The sequence below is a fragment of the Myotis myotis genome, unplaced genomic scaffold (genome assembly GCF_014108235.1).
Source record: "Myotis myotis isolate mMyoMyo1 unplaced genomic scaffold, mMyoMyo1.p scaffold_m19_p_4, whole genome shotgun sequence".
Taxonomy (NCBI): Eukaryota; Metazoa; Chordata; class Mammalia; order Chiroptera; family Vespertilionidae; genus Myotis; species Myotis myotis.
Window position 1 is genome coordinate 56,463,127 of NW_023416346.1, and position 18,073 is coordinate 56,481,199.

At 39.4% G+C, this 18,073-nt stretch overlaps 1 pseudogene; it reads right to left on the reverse strand.

Annotated features, from left to right (window-relative positions):
- Positions 1-15,677: 15,677 nt before the first annotated feature.
- LOC118653752 lies at positions 15,678-17,130 on the reverse strand (annotated as a pseudogene).
- Between the last annotated feature and the right edge of the window lie 943 nt (positions 17,131-18,073).

Consider the following 18,073-nt stretch of genomic DNA (forward strand, 5'->3'; position numbering starts at 1 on the left):
GTTCCCTCCTGCCCCTGAGGGCTCCAGGACTGTGAGAGGGGAAAGGCTGGGCTGAGGGAACCCCCTCCAGTGCATGCATTTTCATGCACCAGGCCTCTAGTCTATACTAATAAAAGCCTAGGTGGTCCTCGTGTGTGATGTCATCACAAGATGGCCACCACAAGATGGCTGCCACAAAGATGTCTGCCACAAGATGGCTGCATGCACAGTGGAGGCGGGGCCCGGTGGCCGCTCTACGTGGTGAGGCCCGCGGCTCCACTTGGTGCAGAGGAGGCTGGTCCTGGCATCTCTACCACCTCACATGGAGGAGGTGGGTCCCAGCAGAGGAGGTGGGTCGCAGCAGGGGAGAGCAGTTGGGGGCCATCAGGCTGGCAGGGGAGGGCAGATTGGTGTGATCAGGCCAGCAGGGGTGGGCAGTTGTGGGCAATCAGGCCAGCAGGATAGTGGTTAGGCATCAATCAGGCCGGCAGGGGAGCAGTTAGGGGGCAATCAGGCTGGCAGGCAGGTGAGTGGTTAGGAGCCAGTAGTCCTGGATTGTGAGAGGGTGCAGGCTGGGCTGAGGGACACCCCTCTCCCATGCACAAATTTTGTGAACTGGGCCTCTAGTAATATAAATAATCATGTAACTATGATATCAGCTGTCAAACCTCACAGGAGACATTTTGTAACAACCAGTTTTTGTCAAACTCCATTAGAGAAGTTCTATTACATGTCAAAATAGAAAACAAACTGTATTGTCTCCATGTGTGTCATTTGATCCCTCAAACTCTTATTTTTCTAGTTGACCATTCTAAGAATTTAAATTGGACTTGATATTTTTCAAGAGCCAGACATTTCATTGCCAATCAAGTTTTGGTTGTATTATTTTTTTCAATCAAATGCAATAACTGTATTGAACTGTCAGTTTAATCTTTATAGCTTTGTTTCCAGAAATCTATGTAGCATAAAATATGCAATCATCTAAATAATTTCAAAATTATTTCTTTACTTACAATTTCAGTACATATGGCCTGAAGGTTTCAGAAACTCAACAGGTTTGCTTCCCCTTTGACTCAAGGGAACTAGCTTACAGGTGACTGATGGTGAAAATTCACATCTATGTAGTAGCTATTCAGATGAGGTGGCTCCAAACTTTTGTCAGGGGTGTTGAAGGAGAACATTGTTCAATATTTTCCATGAAATAATTTGAAGGTCTCTCAACATTTAGTGTGAAATGGGCTTGGTAAGTATACAGAGTGGGACAAAAGTAGGTTTACAGTTGATCATATTAAAATAATGCAATAATTAATAAATAATAATACAAGAATAAACTTTTCCTACTTTTGCCACATACTGTGTAATGAAGATAAACAAAGCCAGCTCCTTGATCCTTTAACACAAAGATCAAAGATGAAAACATGCCAAAGCCGGTTTGGCTCAGTGGATAGAGCGTTGGCCTGTGGACTGAGGGGTCCCAAGTTTGATTCCGGTCAGCGGCATGTACCTGGGTTGGGGGCACATACCTACTGGGGGATGTGCAGGAGGCAGCTGATCGATGTTTCTCTCTCATCGATGTTTCTGACTCTCTGTCTCTCTCCCTTCCTCTCTGTATAAAATCAATAAAATATATTTTTTAAAAAAAGATGAAATCCTCAAAGACCAACCATGCATTTTTATTTGTGGCAATAGAGCCTAGCTGGTATGCTGCTGATGGAGGTAAACCACCAACGTTGTAGCTGATGTTAAACCAAATTCTTCTCCTTTACTCATTGAAGAAGCAGAAACCAAGCTCTTCCTACATGAAGAACACTTTTAGCATCACAGTTTTGGGTCAATCAATAGACTGGCATGAAGCATAGCCATAGCATGCACATTTGAATATCTCTAAAGCAGGCAACTGTTGATTATCATCTGCCAAGAATTTACAACCATGTTTGCTCTCGGTTGTCAGGATTCCACTTGGAGATAAAATGGACTTAATCCTACTCTTGCATTTGTAAGCTTTGAAGTAATTAAGCAGAAAACTGCCTGTATGATTACCCTCATTAGAATATTTGGCTTTCATTATGGAAACTGATAGGAGTTTCCCTCACTTGCTGCTGAATTATGTTCACATTTAAGAGAAAATTATTTGTTTAGTATGTCAACGTTTCCCTCTGTGAGCACACCTTCTCCACTTTGTCAATGTCATCATCTAAATTGAGTTAATTCTAAGTTATACATTTGCTTTTGTATTTTTTTCTGGAGCAAAATCTGCAAAATGGCTCCACTATTGTCTGTTAAGCTGCCTTTGTATCTATACATTCACTCAATAAATTCAGCTGAATCTCTACTATGTTTGTTTATGAAAGACATTTGTTATCAGTGATTTGGCCAATGTTCTCCTATTGACAGCAAGGAGAGAGAAAGTGAGAAGTAATGCATTCAGAAACATGCTGTCTCGTGTTAGTTAAAATTTGACGAATTTAAGATAACTACAAAAGTGACCCTAAAATAGCAACTTATTAGTCAAAGTAAACCCTGCTTCCATTGTTTAGGTTATTAGTGATTTATAAAGCATGTACTATGCCCCAGTCACAGTATTCTGTGCTAGAGATGTGATTATCAAAGCCCCAGTTCTCTCTTACAATAGAGAGATCATACCATTTACGGTAAGGGACAACTGCTAGATGGAGGCAGAGGTAGTTAGATTATGACCTGGAATGGGAAATAAGGCCAGAAAAAAGAATTGACTAACAATTGCTCCTACAAATAGGTAAAGGTCCTCAGTATCATTTAGTGAGTTGGCTGGGAAACTATAACCATGCTACCAGCAATTTCAACTACTGCTGAAGCCAGGCCATGCTCATCAGATATAAAGTATTTGTGCCTTAGCCAAACGTACAAATGTATTGTTCCTGCAATTTACTCTTTATTAAAATTAACAATAAAATCCAAGCAATCACATCACTGCAGACATCTAGTCAGGCCGAAATATTCACTTGCTCCAATTAATTAATTTACTAGCTAGTTTAAACAATGCACAGTAAAACCTTGATTAACTGGTATGCTTTGGGAATAGAATATTGTGGGTAATTTGTCTAATCAAAAGTTGAGCAGGAAGCATTTTTAACCCTTGTTGAACATTCTTTTTAGACTAGAGGCCCGGTGCATGAAATTTGTGCATGGGGGTGGGGGGGAGGGCTCAGCCCGGCCTACAATGATGCAAGTGTTCCGCACCCAGCCTGGCAAGAGGCTCTCCATGGCTGAGCGCGGAATGCTTGCCTTGTCACCACAGCGATGAAGCAAGCATTCTGCCAGGCTGCTCACGCTGTCCACTCTCAGCGGCCGCCCCCCTGGGACTGGGGGACTCCAGTGGGGCCGAGAGGACTGGGTGCCACCATCTTGTGGCTATGGGCACTGCCATCTTTGTGATGGAGTGATAGTTAATTTGCATATTTCCCTTTTATTAGATAGGATGGTCAAGGCAAATTTCCAGCTTATGTGAGTGAAACCTAGTACACAGAGTTGCATTTGTATTGAGTAATGACAATTATTTAGGACTTTGTGGTCATCAGAGTGCACATCAGTACTCACTCTCCAGAGCAGGAGATGAAAAATTAGAGTGTCTAAGACTGTGGTTTGACCTAAAAACATTTCCTAGGGCCATATTTTAAATTAATCCCTGATTCTAGTTTGCTTAGGTTTTAGCCTCTCTCTCCTCCATTAAATGAATAATAATAAGAGTAAAAATAAAAATAATAGTGTGATTGTGTATTCTGGCTAATTAAGTGTTATTATACTGTCATACTTTAGTGAAGTAGAGTCTGCTCAAATACTAACTAGCTGCTTAACATTTGAAAAATAATAAGAAATCACATAGGTTATGATATCTGAATAGAGTTTAACTTTTTTTTTTTTTTTTTTTTTTTTTACAGAGGAGGAAACAAAGGTCCAGAGAGGTAGTGAAAGCAACTTTGCCAAAGTTCCACAAGTAATCTTAGAGCTGAGCCCTACATCCAAATGTCCTCTTTCAGATTTCAGTCACACATTGCCAATGATAAGTTTTCTGGAGTTACATCTTTTCTCTCAAATAAAAGGATTAGTCTTTATAGATAAACTTAACTGCCTCTCCCAACCATAAATGTCTTTATTTCTTTAAATAAAGACTATAATTACTATACCTGCTTTAAAATGCTTTAAAAAATTTAACCAGTTTAGAAACATAGGTATTATAATGACAAAGCACATTTTAAATTCACATAGTGCTTCAAATTAAGCTATGCAACTCAGGGTACTGAAAGTTAGCAGAAGCCCTCTTTTATCTCAGAGGTGCATTGAAATGGAGCTTTGAAAGATCATCAGTCTCCTCTGTCACAAGGTTCATGTTCTTTTGATTGAAATGCAAATCTATTTTTCCAGAGTACCTACTAGTGCTCAGAAGAATTCCAGAATAGGGAGGTGAGAATATAAGTGTCCTTAATATGATATCTTGCTATTTTCAGTTGGAGCTCTTTAATTCAGAAGGGATACAGTTAGGAAAATTACTGATATGACTATGGTGCTCACAAGAAGAATCCTGTCATTATACTTTTAAAATTAAAACAACCGAGGTATTTTCTAATTTATCTTCTGAATAAGTTTTCTTAGGCACACAAAGAAAAAATATTCAGATTACAGGAAATGTTAATTTTTAGAGTGAAAAGTTTCTTCTTTTAGCTTTTATAAAAGAAAAGTAAGCCTAATTGAGTGCAGCAATGTATTAAGTCATTTTGGTGCTCTTTTCCTGGCCAACTACCAAAGTATTCTTTTAATAGAGCATTTTCAAATAGGCACACCCACTGGGCTTTTTCAGTAAAAGCTGGTGTAATTTAGTGACACTGAGCACTTTTACCATGAAGGTTTTGAAGTTGTAAATATTGGTGATACTAGGATAGAATTTTTAATATGACTGTATATAAAAATCAAATCAATAGATGACTCTGCCTGCAGTATCTTTTCTAAGTACTCACCCTCAGTCTTTAATATAAATTTATAAAATAGAAAAGTATAAGATTAGAAGTGATTGCATTTATCTCCTACAGATACGTATCTTTGTATTTCTTATTTTATTTTACTACTGTCAAAAGTTTCACTTCACAATGCTGAAAATAAGAAGGAAGTTATTCCATTAGAATGCTGAAAGGATTAACAGATGCCATGAATGTTATATAGGTCAAGTGGTGTTATATCATACAATGACTATACAGATTTAAAATATATCTCACATGATTACATCAGAATATTAACATTTATATAACAACTAGAGGTCCGATGCATGAAATTCATGCAAGGGGCTCAGGCCCTGCAGCCATGGCTGCTGCCTTGGCCCTTGCAGCCCCGGCTTCATCTGGAAGGTCGGTCAGATGTCCAGTCTAATTAGCATATTATGCTTTTATTATTATAGACTAGAGGACCAGTACATGAAATTCGTGCATGGGGGGTGTGTCCCTCAGCCCAGCCTGCACCCTCTCCAATCTGGGAACCCTCTGGGATTGGGCCTAAACGGGCAGTCGGACATCCCTCTCACAATCCAGGACTGCTGGCTCCCAACCGCTTGCCTGCCTGCCTGCCTGATTGCCCCTAACCAATTCTTCTTGCCAGTCTGATCACCCCCTAACCACTCCCCTGTCAGCCTGATCGACACCTAACTGCTCCCCTGCCAGCCAGATTGCCCCTACCTGCCCTCCCCTGCCAGCCTGGTCACCCCCAACTTCCCTCCTCTGCAGGCCTGGTTGCCCCCAACTGCCCTCCCCTGATGGCCATCTTGTGTCCACATGGGGGCAGCCATCTTTGACCACATGGGGGCGGCCATCCTGTGTTGGAGTGATGGTCAATTTGCATGTTACCTCTTTATTTTTTTGGATAAAGACTATAATGGGGATATGATAATGTGTTGGTGATGATTTCAGAGACAGTATTCAAGGAATATTCACAATTGGCACTCAAATGATTATTTGCATATATGGAATTTATGAGACAAAATGATAAATTCAGTTCATATCTTATTTAAGATATTGTACCTGTTTCTCTTTGGCCATAACTACAAAGACAGGTAGATAATTCAGGCCAAGGAGATATTCCAGTTAGGAACTGAGTTATCTAGATCAGTACTCTTCAAGAATCTCTGTGATACTCGACATGTTCCATATCTACACTGTTCAATATGATAGCCAATGACTACATGTGTCTAATGAGTACTTGACATGTGGCTAGTGTGACAAAATACATGAAATTTTAATTTTGCTTAATTCAAATTTAAATGTAAATAGCCATATGTGACTAGTGGCTACCATGTTGGAGAACATAGATATAATTTTTTTGCATATAAAATAATGCCAACCAATCAGGGCATATTGTGGTTAAGATGAGGGGAGGAGAGGGTAGGGATGTAGTGAAGGGGGGAGGTAGAAATCTGGATTCAGTTTTTCTACGGATGAATCCTGGACTCTATCACTCATTAGCTGTGGGGATTTGGAGAAGTTATGCAGCCTCTATGAACTTCAGTTTCCCCATTTAGAAACTAAGGAGAATAATAATATTTCTTCTTTTTAGGGTTATTCTGAAAATTTAATGATATATTATAAGAGAAACCCATAGCACAATGCCTGGCACAGTGCAAATACTCAAAACACAGTGGCTATAATTACTTGATCAATTTAAAAACTTCAATTAATTTTGGGTTATATAGATAGTTTTAATGTCAACAGAGTGTTTCAATGTGTTGCAACTAAAAAAAGTGAATAGAAAATTATATAATGATTAGGCATATTAGAAAGTAATTCAACTTTTTTTCTCTTCATGACATATTATGCCAGGGTAGAAAATTTGAAAGTCACTTCTTATCATGGCAGTATAGGATGTTTTGATGAGAAACAGTTGAAATCCAAGGGATTTTAAGACCAATGAGAGGAGGAGAAGTTTTAATAGACCCTGGTGAGAGGAGTTCAGGAAATTTAAAAAAAATCATTATAAGTACTTATTTTTTTGGAATGCTCTACCAAAAACTTGGTTGCTTCCTTTATTTGTCTAGCAGTAGCTGCTAGGCTCATGAAACAGTCATTTGATCACCAGACACATAGTTTTCCTCCAATATCCCCTTTTTGTCTGTAGTAACAGAATTCTAAGTTTATAGCTGACCTTATGATCACCCAACAGAAAGACTGTATTTCCTAGGAAACTCCTTGTGTCCAGGAGACAAAGTCCTGATAAATGGGATATAAGTGGAGGTAGAGCATGTGCATTCTGGAAAATGTCATAAAAGGGAGGAGTTTTTCCTTCTCTTCTCTTTTCTCCTTCTGGCTAGAATACAGACACTACAGCTGGAAGAAGCCCTCTTTGACCATGAGGTATCCTTCAGAATGCAGACTAGACATGAGAAACCCACAAGATCAAAGATCTAGACGAGCGGTTCTCAACCTGTGGGTCGCAACCCCTTTGGGGGTAGAACGACCCTTTCACAGGTGTCGCCTAAGACCATCGGAAAACACAAAAATAATTACATATTGTTTTTGTGATAAATCACTATGCTTTAATTAAGTTCAATTTGTAACAATGAAATTGGGGGTCACCACAACATGAGGAACTGTATTAAAGGGTCGCGGCATTAGGAAGGTTGAGAACCACTGATCTAGACCATACCAGCCCTGCTATGTACCACTGCACTTGAATGCAGTAGACAAACAACTATCTTGTTTAAGCCACTCTTATTTAAGATTTCTGTCACTCGCAGCCAAACCTAATTCTAACTCACCACAGGTGTTCCAGCTTAGACTGTATAAACATCTCTTTCCAGTGAACAAGAGTTCCAAAGCAGACTCACTTTAGATTTACAGTTCTTATAGTGAAGGACACACTAACAAAGGGTACTGAAATTAGAATTTAATGTACTTTGAAACTCATCCTGCACAGGATTCAGGGGGCCAGTCTAAAATCAATTAGGTTGCTAAAGGAAACACAAAGAGAAAATATCAATGAAATGTAGAACTATGAACATCATGGAAAATGTAGAACCATCTTTGAGCATCTATATTTTGACAGCAATAAAAATGGGAGCATAAAGCTACATTTTTAGTGTATATAAGTCCTGCTTCCAAAAAGTTTATTCTACCCTTAGATGAGATATTTAAATTCATCATTCTGCACCTATGGACAGAAACATAGGATTTTTTTTCTGCCACTTGATTCTAGTTGACCTTTGATGAAGGCATCTTCTGTAGAAAATCTATTTTGGGGCAAATAATGTAAGTTCTTGTTGTTAGATTGAGGAAGCAATGCAGCCAAAGGCCTCTTAACAACTTTATCTTATTAGAATGAAAATGATTCCTTATAGCTATTCCTTGGATGACCAATAAGTATTGTATTTTAAGGGGGAAAGGTCATTAATCAGAACCATTATATGGACAACTCAATGGTTTTAGAATTCAACAACTATTTGGTTAATTATTTTTTAAGAACTAGAAACTGGTACAGTTTGGGAGCAAAGTACTCACACTGGTCTAAAAAAATATCAATAGTTTCCCCAAATTAATACTAGATTTGCTATTCAGAGTTCATGGAGTACTTATTTTTTAAGAGCCATGTATGAGTATTGACATTTCAACCATATAGACATAACTTTATTTGCTGTAGTAAAAGCATATTAATGTTGATTTATTTAAACACTTCAGTGAAGTGGCAGTTCAGTTTAATCAAATACCAACTTAATTGGGTTATGTTTGATTTAAAAGTTTCAAAACACTACTATGAGATTTGTTAAAGGCTGAATTTAGAAAAGTTATAATCATTAAAAATTTACATTATGTGCTGAGGCTATACTGAGTTTTGTGGCAAATTTCCAAGCAGCAGACCTTTTAAAAGACTAATTGTCTGTGACTATGTAATTCCCTCAGAGCTGAGCCAGCCTTGCCATTGACTTGCAAATATCAAGTTAGAACACTGCCCAGAGCACAGACAATAAAAAAGTGCCTAAATGTAGGAGAAGGGGGAAGAAAGAGTATTGCTATATGCTTTCTTTTTGGTTTCCCAACTGCACATCCTGCAATTGTCATAATGCCAGCTAAAATTATGTTTTAGAAGGTATGTCCGCATATTAAAAAATGTATTCCTCACAATTCTTTTCCAGATATAGCATATATTCCAAACACAAGATTCCTCACATCTTTATGAAACTTGAAAAAAAAAATGAAACTGTTGAGAAAAGAAGGGCGATCAACATAATTGGATTTTTCAGAATTCTCTTGGACAATTTTGCATCCTTATAGGCAAGGTCATCGTAAGGTTTTATTGAGGAGAGGGCAGAAAGAAGTTTACAATGTGAAAGAGGATTTGGGGATGAAATGAAAAAGGAGAAATGTGTGTTTTCACCAAGAGTAATACAAATCCCCTGTGATTTAGACATTATTCTCTAATTTTCAGTCTAGATGACAGAAGTATTAAGTTTCTAAACCTGTGATGCCTGATAACATGGTTATACTGAACTTAAAATGTGTTATGCAACCAAGGAACTACATTCTTAGTTTCAATTAATTTATATTAATCTAGATTTAAATTGATAAGTGTTGCTAGTAGTTAGTGTATTGGACAGTGCAGATCTAGCAGCTTGATCAAATTCCATTTTGTTTTGTTTTATTTTCAAGACTACTTCATAGGTGGTGATGCAAACATGGGTTCTCCTAAACCAGTGATGGCGAACCTATGACACACGTGTCAGAGGTGACATGCAAACTCATTTTTTTGGTTGAATTTTCTTTGTTAAATGGCATTTAAATATATAAAATTAATATAAAAAATATAAGTCGCCGAAACCAGTTTGGCTCAGTGGATAGAGCGTCAGCCTGAGGACTGAAAGGTCCCAGGTTCGATTCCGGTCAAGGGCATGTACCTGGGTTGCGGGCACATCCCCAGTAGGAGATGTGCAGGAGGCAGCTGATCGATGTTTCTCTCTCATCGATGTTTCTAACTCTCTATCTCTCTCCCTTCCTCTCTGTAAAAAATCAATAAAATATATTTTAAAAAATAAAAAATAAAATGTATTAAAAAAATATGTCTTTGTTTTACTATGGTTGCAAATATCAAAAAATTTCTATATGTGACATGACACCAGAGTTAAGTTAGGGTTTTTCAAAATGCTGACACGCCGAGCTCAACAGGTTCGCCATCACTGTCCTAAACTCTGTACTGTCCAATATAGTAGCCATTAGCCACACATGAAATTAGCACATGAGCCCTGGCCAGTTTTGCTTATTGGTCCATGAAATAAAGAATCATGGGTTCAATTCCCAGTTAAGGACATGTACGTTGGTTGCAGTTTGGATCCCTTACCCTGGTGTGGGCATGTGCAGCAGGCAACCAGCTGTGTCTCTCTTACACTGATGTTTCTCTTTCTCAATCTCTGTCTCTCTAAAAATCAATGGAAAAATATCTTTGGGTGAGGGTTAAAAAAAATTTAGCACATGAAATGGGCCTAATCCAAATTAAGATACACTATAAGTACAAAATACACACTAAGTTTCTAAGTATTACTATGTAAGAAAAGAATGTACTATAACTCATAATCTCTTATATTGATTACTTGGGGAAATTATGATATTTTTAATATATTTTGTTAAACTAGGGGCCCGGTGCACATATTCGTGCACCAGTGGGGTCCCTCGGCCTGGCCTGTGGGGATCAGGCTGAAACCAGAAGTCTCACATCCCCTGAGGGGTCCCAGAGTGTGAGAGGGCACTCTGAAAAGTTGCTGTTGCTCGGCAACTCCTGCATTGAGCATCTTCCCCCTGGTGGTCAGTGTGCATCATAGCGCAACAGCGGTTGGCTGGTCGCTTAGGCTTTTATATATACAGGTTAAGTTTAATCTGACCTGTTTTAACATTTTTAAATTTGACTACTAAAATTTAAAATTGAAAATGTAACTCACATCATATTTCTATTGGACAGTGTTGTTTAAACAAACCATGACAATGATTTAGTTCATTAAGCATGAAAATATATTATCAGTGAAAAAACATTGAAGTAGTGCTGCAAAAATTTGCCATTCTTTGACTGATAAATCCATTGCTAAACAAACTCTTTCCTTACTATGTGCTTCATATGCCAAGAAAACCTCATATCTTAAGGGAAACTAACTTGTCCCCTCATAGCTATGCTTCCTCACTCTTCTACCTCAACTATCACAACCAATAATCTTCTGGTGTGTCATCTCCATTTCTTCTTCCTTGTAGTTAGCTTCTCATTTATGCATTAGCATTGGTCTCAGTGGAGGTTTGTGAAGTTGTTTCTAAAACAGATCCTTCAGGTTGTTAAGTGATCATTCTTTTATTGGTTTTTCTAAATACCTGCCATTTATTTCCCCCCTCTTTTCCTCCAATCTATAAACTTCCAGGAAGAAAGTTTCTTTACTCAGTTTAACCATGTTTTAGGCATGATTTGACACCACAGATTTTCTGATGTCATCCATTTTTTTCTTGGTGATAGAAATGACAGTTATTTTTCTGTTAGCATCCCCATTTTCCCACTTCCCTTTTGTCTTTTTTCCCAAAAGATGATGATTGAATCAGAGACTACATGGTCTTCTCACAAATGCTAAAGTGCCCAATCTGAAAAGAATTAGGTAAGAGCTAGAACTTTTAAATAAGAAATGCTCTTTTTTTAGAATAGAAGACAAGCAGATGAGGAGGCATTCACACTTGATTATTTCTAGAATCTTCTCTCTAGAGCACAGAAATCCTACATCATTAGCAGCTGGACTAAAAACCATAACACACAAGCTAATGTTAAGATTATCAACCAGAAGGAAATATTTCAGGGAAGTAAATTTCCCTTCTTGAGAAAAAATAACGAATATATTGATTACTTAAAACAAAATTAAGTTTATGATTTTACTGAGTAAAAAACACCATACCAATCTTACACACAGTAAAATGGTGTACCAAACATACATAGAAGGTTCAGAATAATTTGAGGTCTGAAAGAATAAAGAAGCCTGAATAAAATATAAATTACTAAAGCTATGATAATATTTTGATGTAATAAATGATGCCTATTAAATACGTATAATCTTCCAAACCCAAATTAAAATATTTAAATTGTTAGTTCTACCTTCAAAACAGAACTCTCTATATAAAGGAAGTATGCACCTTCCTAACATGGTAAGAAGTGAAAGGCACCAGAAACACCTCCCACCCCCTTCCTCCCCTGATTTCTATTATTCACCATTCCTTCCTAAACACACACACACACACACACACACACACACACACACACACACACACCACACACACACACACACACACACATATATACCTATACCTTCTTTGGATAATGTAGAATGAAGGAGCCCATTAAGGTAGAGCTATTACCTGGGAGGGGAATTACATTAAGGAAATCTCAACCCTTACCACTTGAATTAGGTTTTCAGTTCTAATTCCTTAGCAGAAAACATAGTCCACACTAGATGGAATCTAGACAGCTATGTTTTATTAGGTATGGGGAAGTGATATAAGTCTAGATATGGGATGCTTCATCACATGCGGAAGGAACCAAACCAGGAATCTCTAGATATTTGGAAATGAAGGGAGAGGGCAAAATGAAGATGATGATCCTGTGAAAGGATTTTATCTGACAAGTGGGAGGGAGGGATAAGGGTAAGGGAGATGAAAGAAATGCCCCAGGGACAAATAGCTTGTGTTGGCCCTTTTACAAGGTTTAGCCCCAATACAACATCTTAATGTTTATGAGGGTAAGTGAAGCAGTGTGAAGAATGAACAATGAAAGGAGGATGTGTCTAATTGAGAAGCAACTAGTAAGAATACAAGAAGAAATAACAGTGTGCTCAAAGCTACCAGTCAACAACACTTGAATGTCATTTTGATAGTCATCAACCTGTTATATTAAAAATTTAAACTGATGTTCCTGTTGAATCAGTTGGAATTTATTTATTGTTGGAATGCAATGTATACAATGCAGGGAATGGGCAAAGACAGGAATGACAGACAGAGAAGAATCAGCACTTCAATTCACCAAGAGGCAAGAGATGGTTTTAGTCAGGAATTTCAAAGTTATAACAAGGGATGTCTGTAAGAACTGGGCTGGAGTTGTTAGTTAAACATCAATAATGAAGTAAAGAGAAGGACATAAAAGTTACAATCCAGGGACAAATTAAGATCAGGAAACAAAGAGTACCAGAACACCTCCCACCCCACCCTGGGAAATGAAGTGAGAGTCCTGTGACACAAAAGAATTATCTCCTTGGTCACATTAATACTATTAATTCATGATAACTATCAATTCTTGGTTGCTTTAAGACATTCTGACTCTACATCTATTTTTCAGAAGATGCACATATGAGAATATCATGTGATATCAAAAGTAAAAATAGCCATGTATCTGTGGCAAGGTGTACATTCACCACACTGAATTTTAACAACAATGTAACTTGAGTAACTTGATCAGTTCATATACTAGGGATTCTATGAGGGCTTATAAGTTTTAATGCACTTGCTTCCTAAGTAGTATCTAATTTAATGAAAGAATTTCTAGAAGTCTGATAATATTTTGATATAATAATAAATGGTATCTATTAAATATGTATTATCTTGGGATAAGAAAATAGTAAAGTTTTTCATAATCACAGAAATTTTAAAGTAGAATGCATCAAAAGCTATTTAGTCAAACTTAATATCCTATATAATAAAAGCCTAATATTCTAAGTGTCCGGTCATCCAATAGTTCATTCAACCAATCAAAGCATAATATGCTAATAATATGCTAAGGCCGCTCAACCTCTTGCTATGACATACATTGACCACCAGGGGGGAAGACAGTTGACTAGTCAACCAGTAGCTATGATGTGCACTGACCAAAAGGGGCAGACACTTTGACCAGTAGGTTAGCTTGCTGCTGGGATCGGCCAATGGGAATTGAGCAAGATGGGCCAGACATGCCCTAGAGCTCTCCCACATGCGGTGCCTCCCTGGCTGGCCAACCTCCCACATTCCTCCCCAGTCCTGATCCTTCATCAGTGGGGTCCATTGGCCTGGCCTGTGCCCTCTTGCAATCTGGGAACCCTTGGGGGATGTTGGAGAGCTGGTTTCAGCCCAATCCCACAGGCGAGGCCGAGGGACCCCATTGGTGCAAGAATTTGTGCATTTAATCTCTAGTTTTTAAAGAAATTAATTGTTAATGTAAGTAAATAATGTACATATTTTAAAAAGTCAACTAGTACTTCTAAGCCTATAATAAAATGAACAGTCGCCTGCCTCATCCTCTCCAAAATCAAATCACATCCAATCCTTTGTTCTGTTTCTTCTGGTGCTTGTCTCCGCATATTGAAATCATATACTTATACTGTGATTTTAACCTTTTTTAAAGTTTTTAAATAGTATCTGCCGATTTTCTATTATAAGATAAGAATTCAGCTTTCCTACATGCCCCTTCACCCAATGTATATAATGTATTTGATTGAATCTGTTAAGTATTTAGATTATTATGACAATATCACATTATTTAGAGCTGAACTACCAAGTTTATTATGATTAGCTGTCCTTTCTTGAATGACTTTTGTATTTTTGGAGCTCATCAATTGGATCATTTTTTTTTTCATTTGTTTAGCTTTCTATGTACCAATAATTAACTGATCCCCAAATTCTGTAAAATAATTGAAAACCTCCTCTGAATACACACTCAAGGATGTCATTATGTTATCAGTCTTATGTTGTTGAAGGTATCCTTCTGATAGCTTTCTGTCCTCCTGCACTAATATACACTGTGGTAGGAAACTGGCTGCCACTTTCTTGGAGCTGAGTATGGAAATGGAATTGAAGTTTTTGCTGTCCAATATTCAGACTTTCTCATATTTCCCCTCTTTTCAATATAAGGCATCTTATTTGTCCTTAGTTGGGCCTGCTATCCCTGAGTTCAGAACCTGAGTGGTTAAGCATCTCCAAAAGTAAACTTTCAGTTTTTAACCAGAATGGGAGTAGAAGAAGTAGTTGTCTTGGAGGACAGGGTAGGAAAGGGATCTGGGAGTGGGGGTCTAACCAATTGCTTTAAAGACACTTCACCAGGATGTTTGTTTTCAGTCTCACCCAACTGCCCTGCCTGAAATAGTACTTATAATTTGTAGTTTTTGAAACTTTCTGGGGTTATGTGGTAAGAATGGGATTGCTTCTTTCCTCCTCACACCCCCAAGCATCAGTTGGACATCCCCTGAGGGCTTCTGGAGTGTGAGAGAGTACAGGCAGGGCTGAAGGACCCTGCCCCCCACCAAGTGCAAGAATTTCATGTGCCAGGCCTCTAGTTTAAAAATATGAGACAATTAAGATCTGGATGTCAAGTCCACAATGTCTGCAAATAACAGAACCAGGTCTAGAGAATATCCAGACCACTTAAGTCTTGATTCAGTGCACATTACACTTATCCCACTGACTCCCTCAGATACAAAAATCTTCTCAATTGTTTTAACAGTCTAATAAGAATTTAGAGCTTTATATCAAGTATTATGAGTATTGGTTTAATGCATTTAGAGGCCTGTGTATGACAGGTTGGCTTATTATTCTAAGAGTGGTTTCTTTGGCTAATTTTTATTTATTTTTATTATTTATATGTATGTATGTATGTGTGTATGTATGTTGGCCCAAAGGTGCTTTATTGAAGGGTGAGGGCTCTGCACCCAGCATCAGCTACAACTGTATCTCCCAGAACGCCTGCTTCTCCACAAGTTTCCCTTTGTACTTGAGCTTGAACTTGGCTCTCTCCCAGAGCTTGGTCATGTTTCTCCTCTGGAAGCTCTTGAACAGGATATGGAGGATCTTGCCCTCGGGCTTCAGGGTCCAGAGCCAGTCTGCCAGCTCTGAGCTGAGCTGCACATGGATTTCCAGGGCCTGGTACTTGAGCTGCCCCAGCCTACGGGGCTTGGCCTAGGATAACCACTGTGCCTTCAATCATTCCCACCACCCTGCACCAGCTCTGCTAGCCACTGCGTCAGCTGGGCCTTGATCTCACACATTCTGAAGAGTTCCTGGTGCTGGAGCTGGGAGGCCTGCATTGTGGCCTGCTGTACCCACAGCATCTGAGCTGCCTTTTCCAACTGATCCTGCTACTCTGTCTTCTTCTCCACAGGGGCCAGGCAGGCAGGTGTGGCAGCCTTGGCTCATCTCCACTGGTCATCTCCTTCCTGGTTTCCAGCCCCTTCTGGCCACTGGTCCTGGTCCTCACCCAGCTCCCCCTCCCCATTGGACTCTTCCTGCAGTCCCTGACATATCTCCTCAAATGTAGACTCCTAGTTGGCGGCCTGCTCGATGTGGGGCAGGGCCAGCTGCTGCTCCAGTTTCTCTGCCTTTTTCTGTCACTGTAGCTTGACCTCATGGGCTTCCCAGAACAGTGTCTGGTGGTCCTCAAAGGATGGATTGTAGGAGGCTCCAGAGGGTGTCACCTCTACAGCAGGCACCTGGGACGGTTTGGTGTGGAGACGCAGCGGCTGCTTCACTCCTTTCTTCGTGGTCTGCTCCAGGAAGAAGGGGTCTTGGCTGGCCAACGGCCTCTCCAGAGTGTTATCTTTGGCCCAGAGATTGTAGAAGGGCAGTTCCATGGTGTCCTGGGGCTCAGGCTTGGCTTTGGCCACAGGAGGGTTGAGGAGCTGGGCCTGCACCCTGTGCGCCTCTCAGGGCAGCTTGTCCTACTTTGCGGACTTCTCCCATAACTACCCCTTCTGCTTGAGCTTCTTGGCATTGGAGACCTAGTGGGTGAGGATGTCTTTGGGGGCAGGGATCTTGGATGTGTTTTCTAAAATGAGGTTGACCCAAGGGGGTTCCTTGAGGAGCAGGGGCCTCTTCTGGACTTTGGTCCACTTTTTGCTAATCTCTCTGCCTTTGGAGCCAGTATCCAGGAAGAAGAGTTTTTTTTATAGGGGGCCTCTGATACCAAGCCACAGCTCGTGAACTCCTGCAGCCACAAGTCCTCTAGGAATTGATCAACTTCCAGCCACCACTGCTGCCAGCTCCACTTATTTCTTGGGCCTCACTGCCACCGCCTGAATGCTGGGTCCACCAAAGTGGGCCGCAGCTCCAGGAAGCTGAAGTCAGCCTCGATTTTCGTGTGGAGCTTGCTGCTACTGCCACTGCTTCCTGCTGCCATCTTGTTCTCTTTGGCTAATTTTTAAACAGTATTTAACCCTAGTATTTTGAGAAATACATAATTAAAATACAGTAGTTGATATTCATAAAATTAGAATCAATAACTTCAGAATCTTAGTTTGTTATTACTATTCAGACTTGGCAACTTCAAAGAGGTTGTAACTCTTTGCTGGTGTTTGGTAAACTGTGCCTCTTTTCAAGATGAGAAAAACAACCTAAGTATGAAGTGTGCAAACTTCCACTGTGCAGTTTAAGAAGTTGATGGAAATTGCTTCCCCTCCACCTGGTAGTGGTAAACTCAGATATTTCTTAGATAACTAGCAAAATGCCCATTTTACCAAGGATGACTGTGGCTATTTTTCTACACTGTATGGATATGGAGAAAAAAATGGACTATGATATCAAAGTAATAACTGGGTAGAGAAGAGGATGGGGGAGGGGAAAGAAGGAGGGACATATTTCATTGCAGCCATAAGAAGGTAGTGAAAGAGGGAAAATTGAAGAAGGGATTAGGAGTTAGAAACTGGCAGCCTTCCTCACCTAAACAAAAACTTTCAGGATAGTGCTCCCAAACCAATGTTTTGGTGAATAATGTTTTGCCAAGAATGGTTTCTAGGTTAGCCACCATATCAATTCCCTAAGTCCTTGGGGGTGGTTGAGCCTCTAGAATCTGAAGCAGCCAGAGGTCCTGTCTAGTCTCCTCTAATATTCAGTGAGTCACACACACATATTTTCCTTTGTACATGTACTCTGATGTACAAAAAGTTGGAATCATATCTTTAAAAGATCAAGATATGACCATAGGCAGAAGTTGATCCAGAACCCATTTAAAGGTATGTGGAGAAGCGTAGGAACTGTCATCCTATTAAGGCCACACAAGACAGTGAACTAGTGTTCTTGACTGCTGTGCAGACTTGGAGTTGAGGATATCATTGATCTTGCAT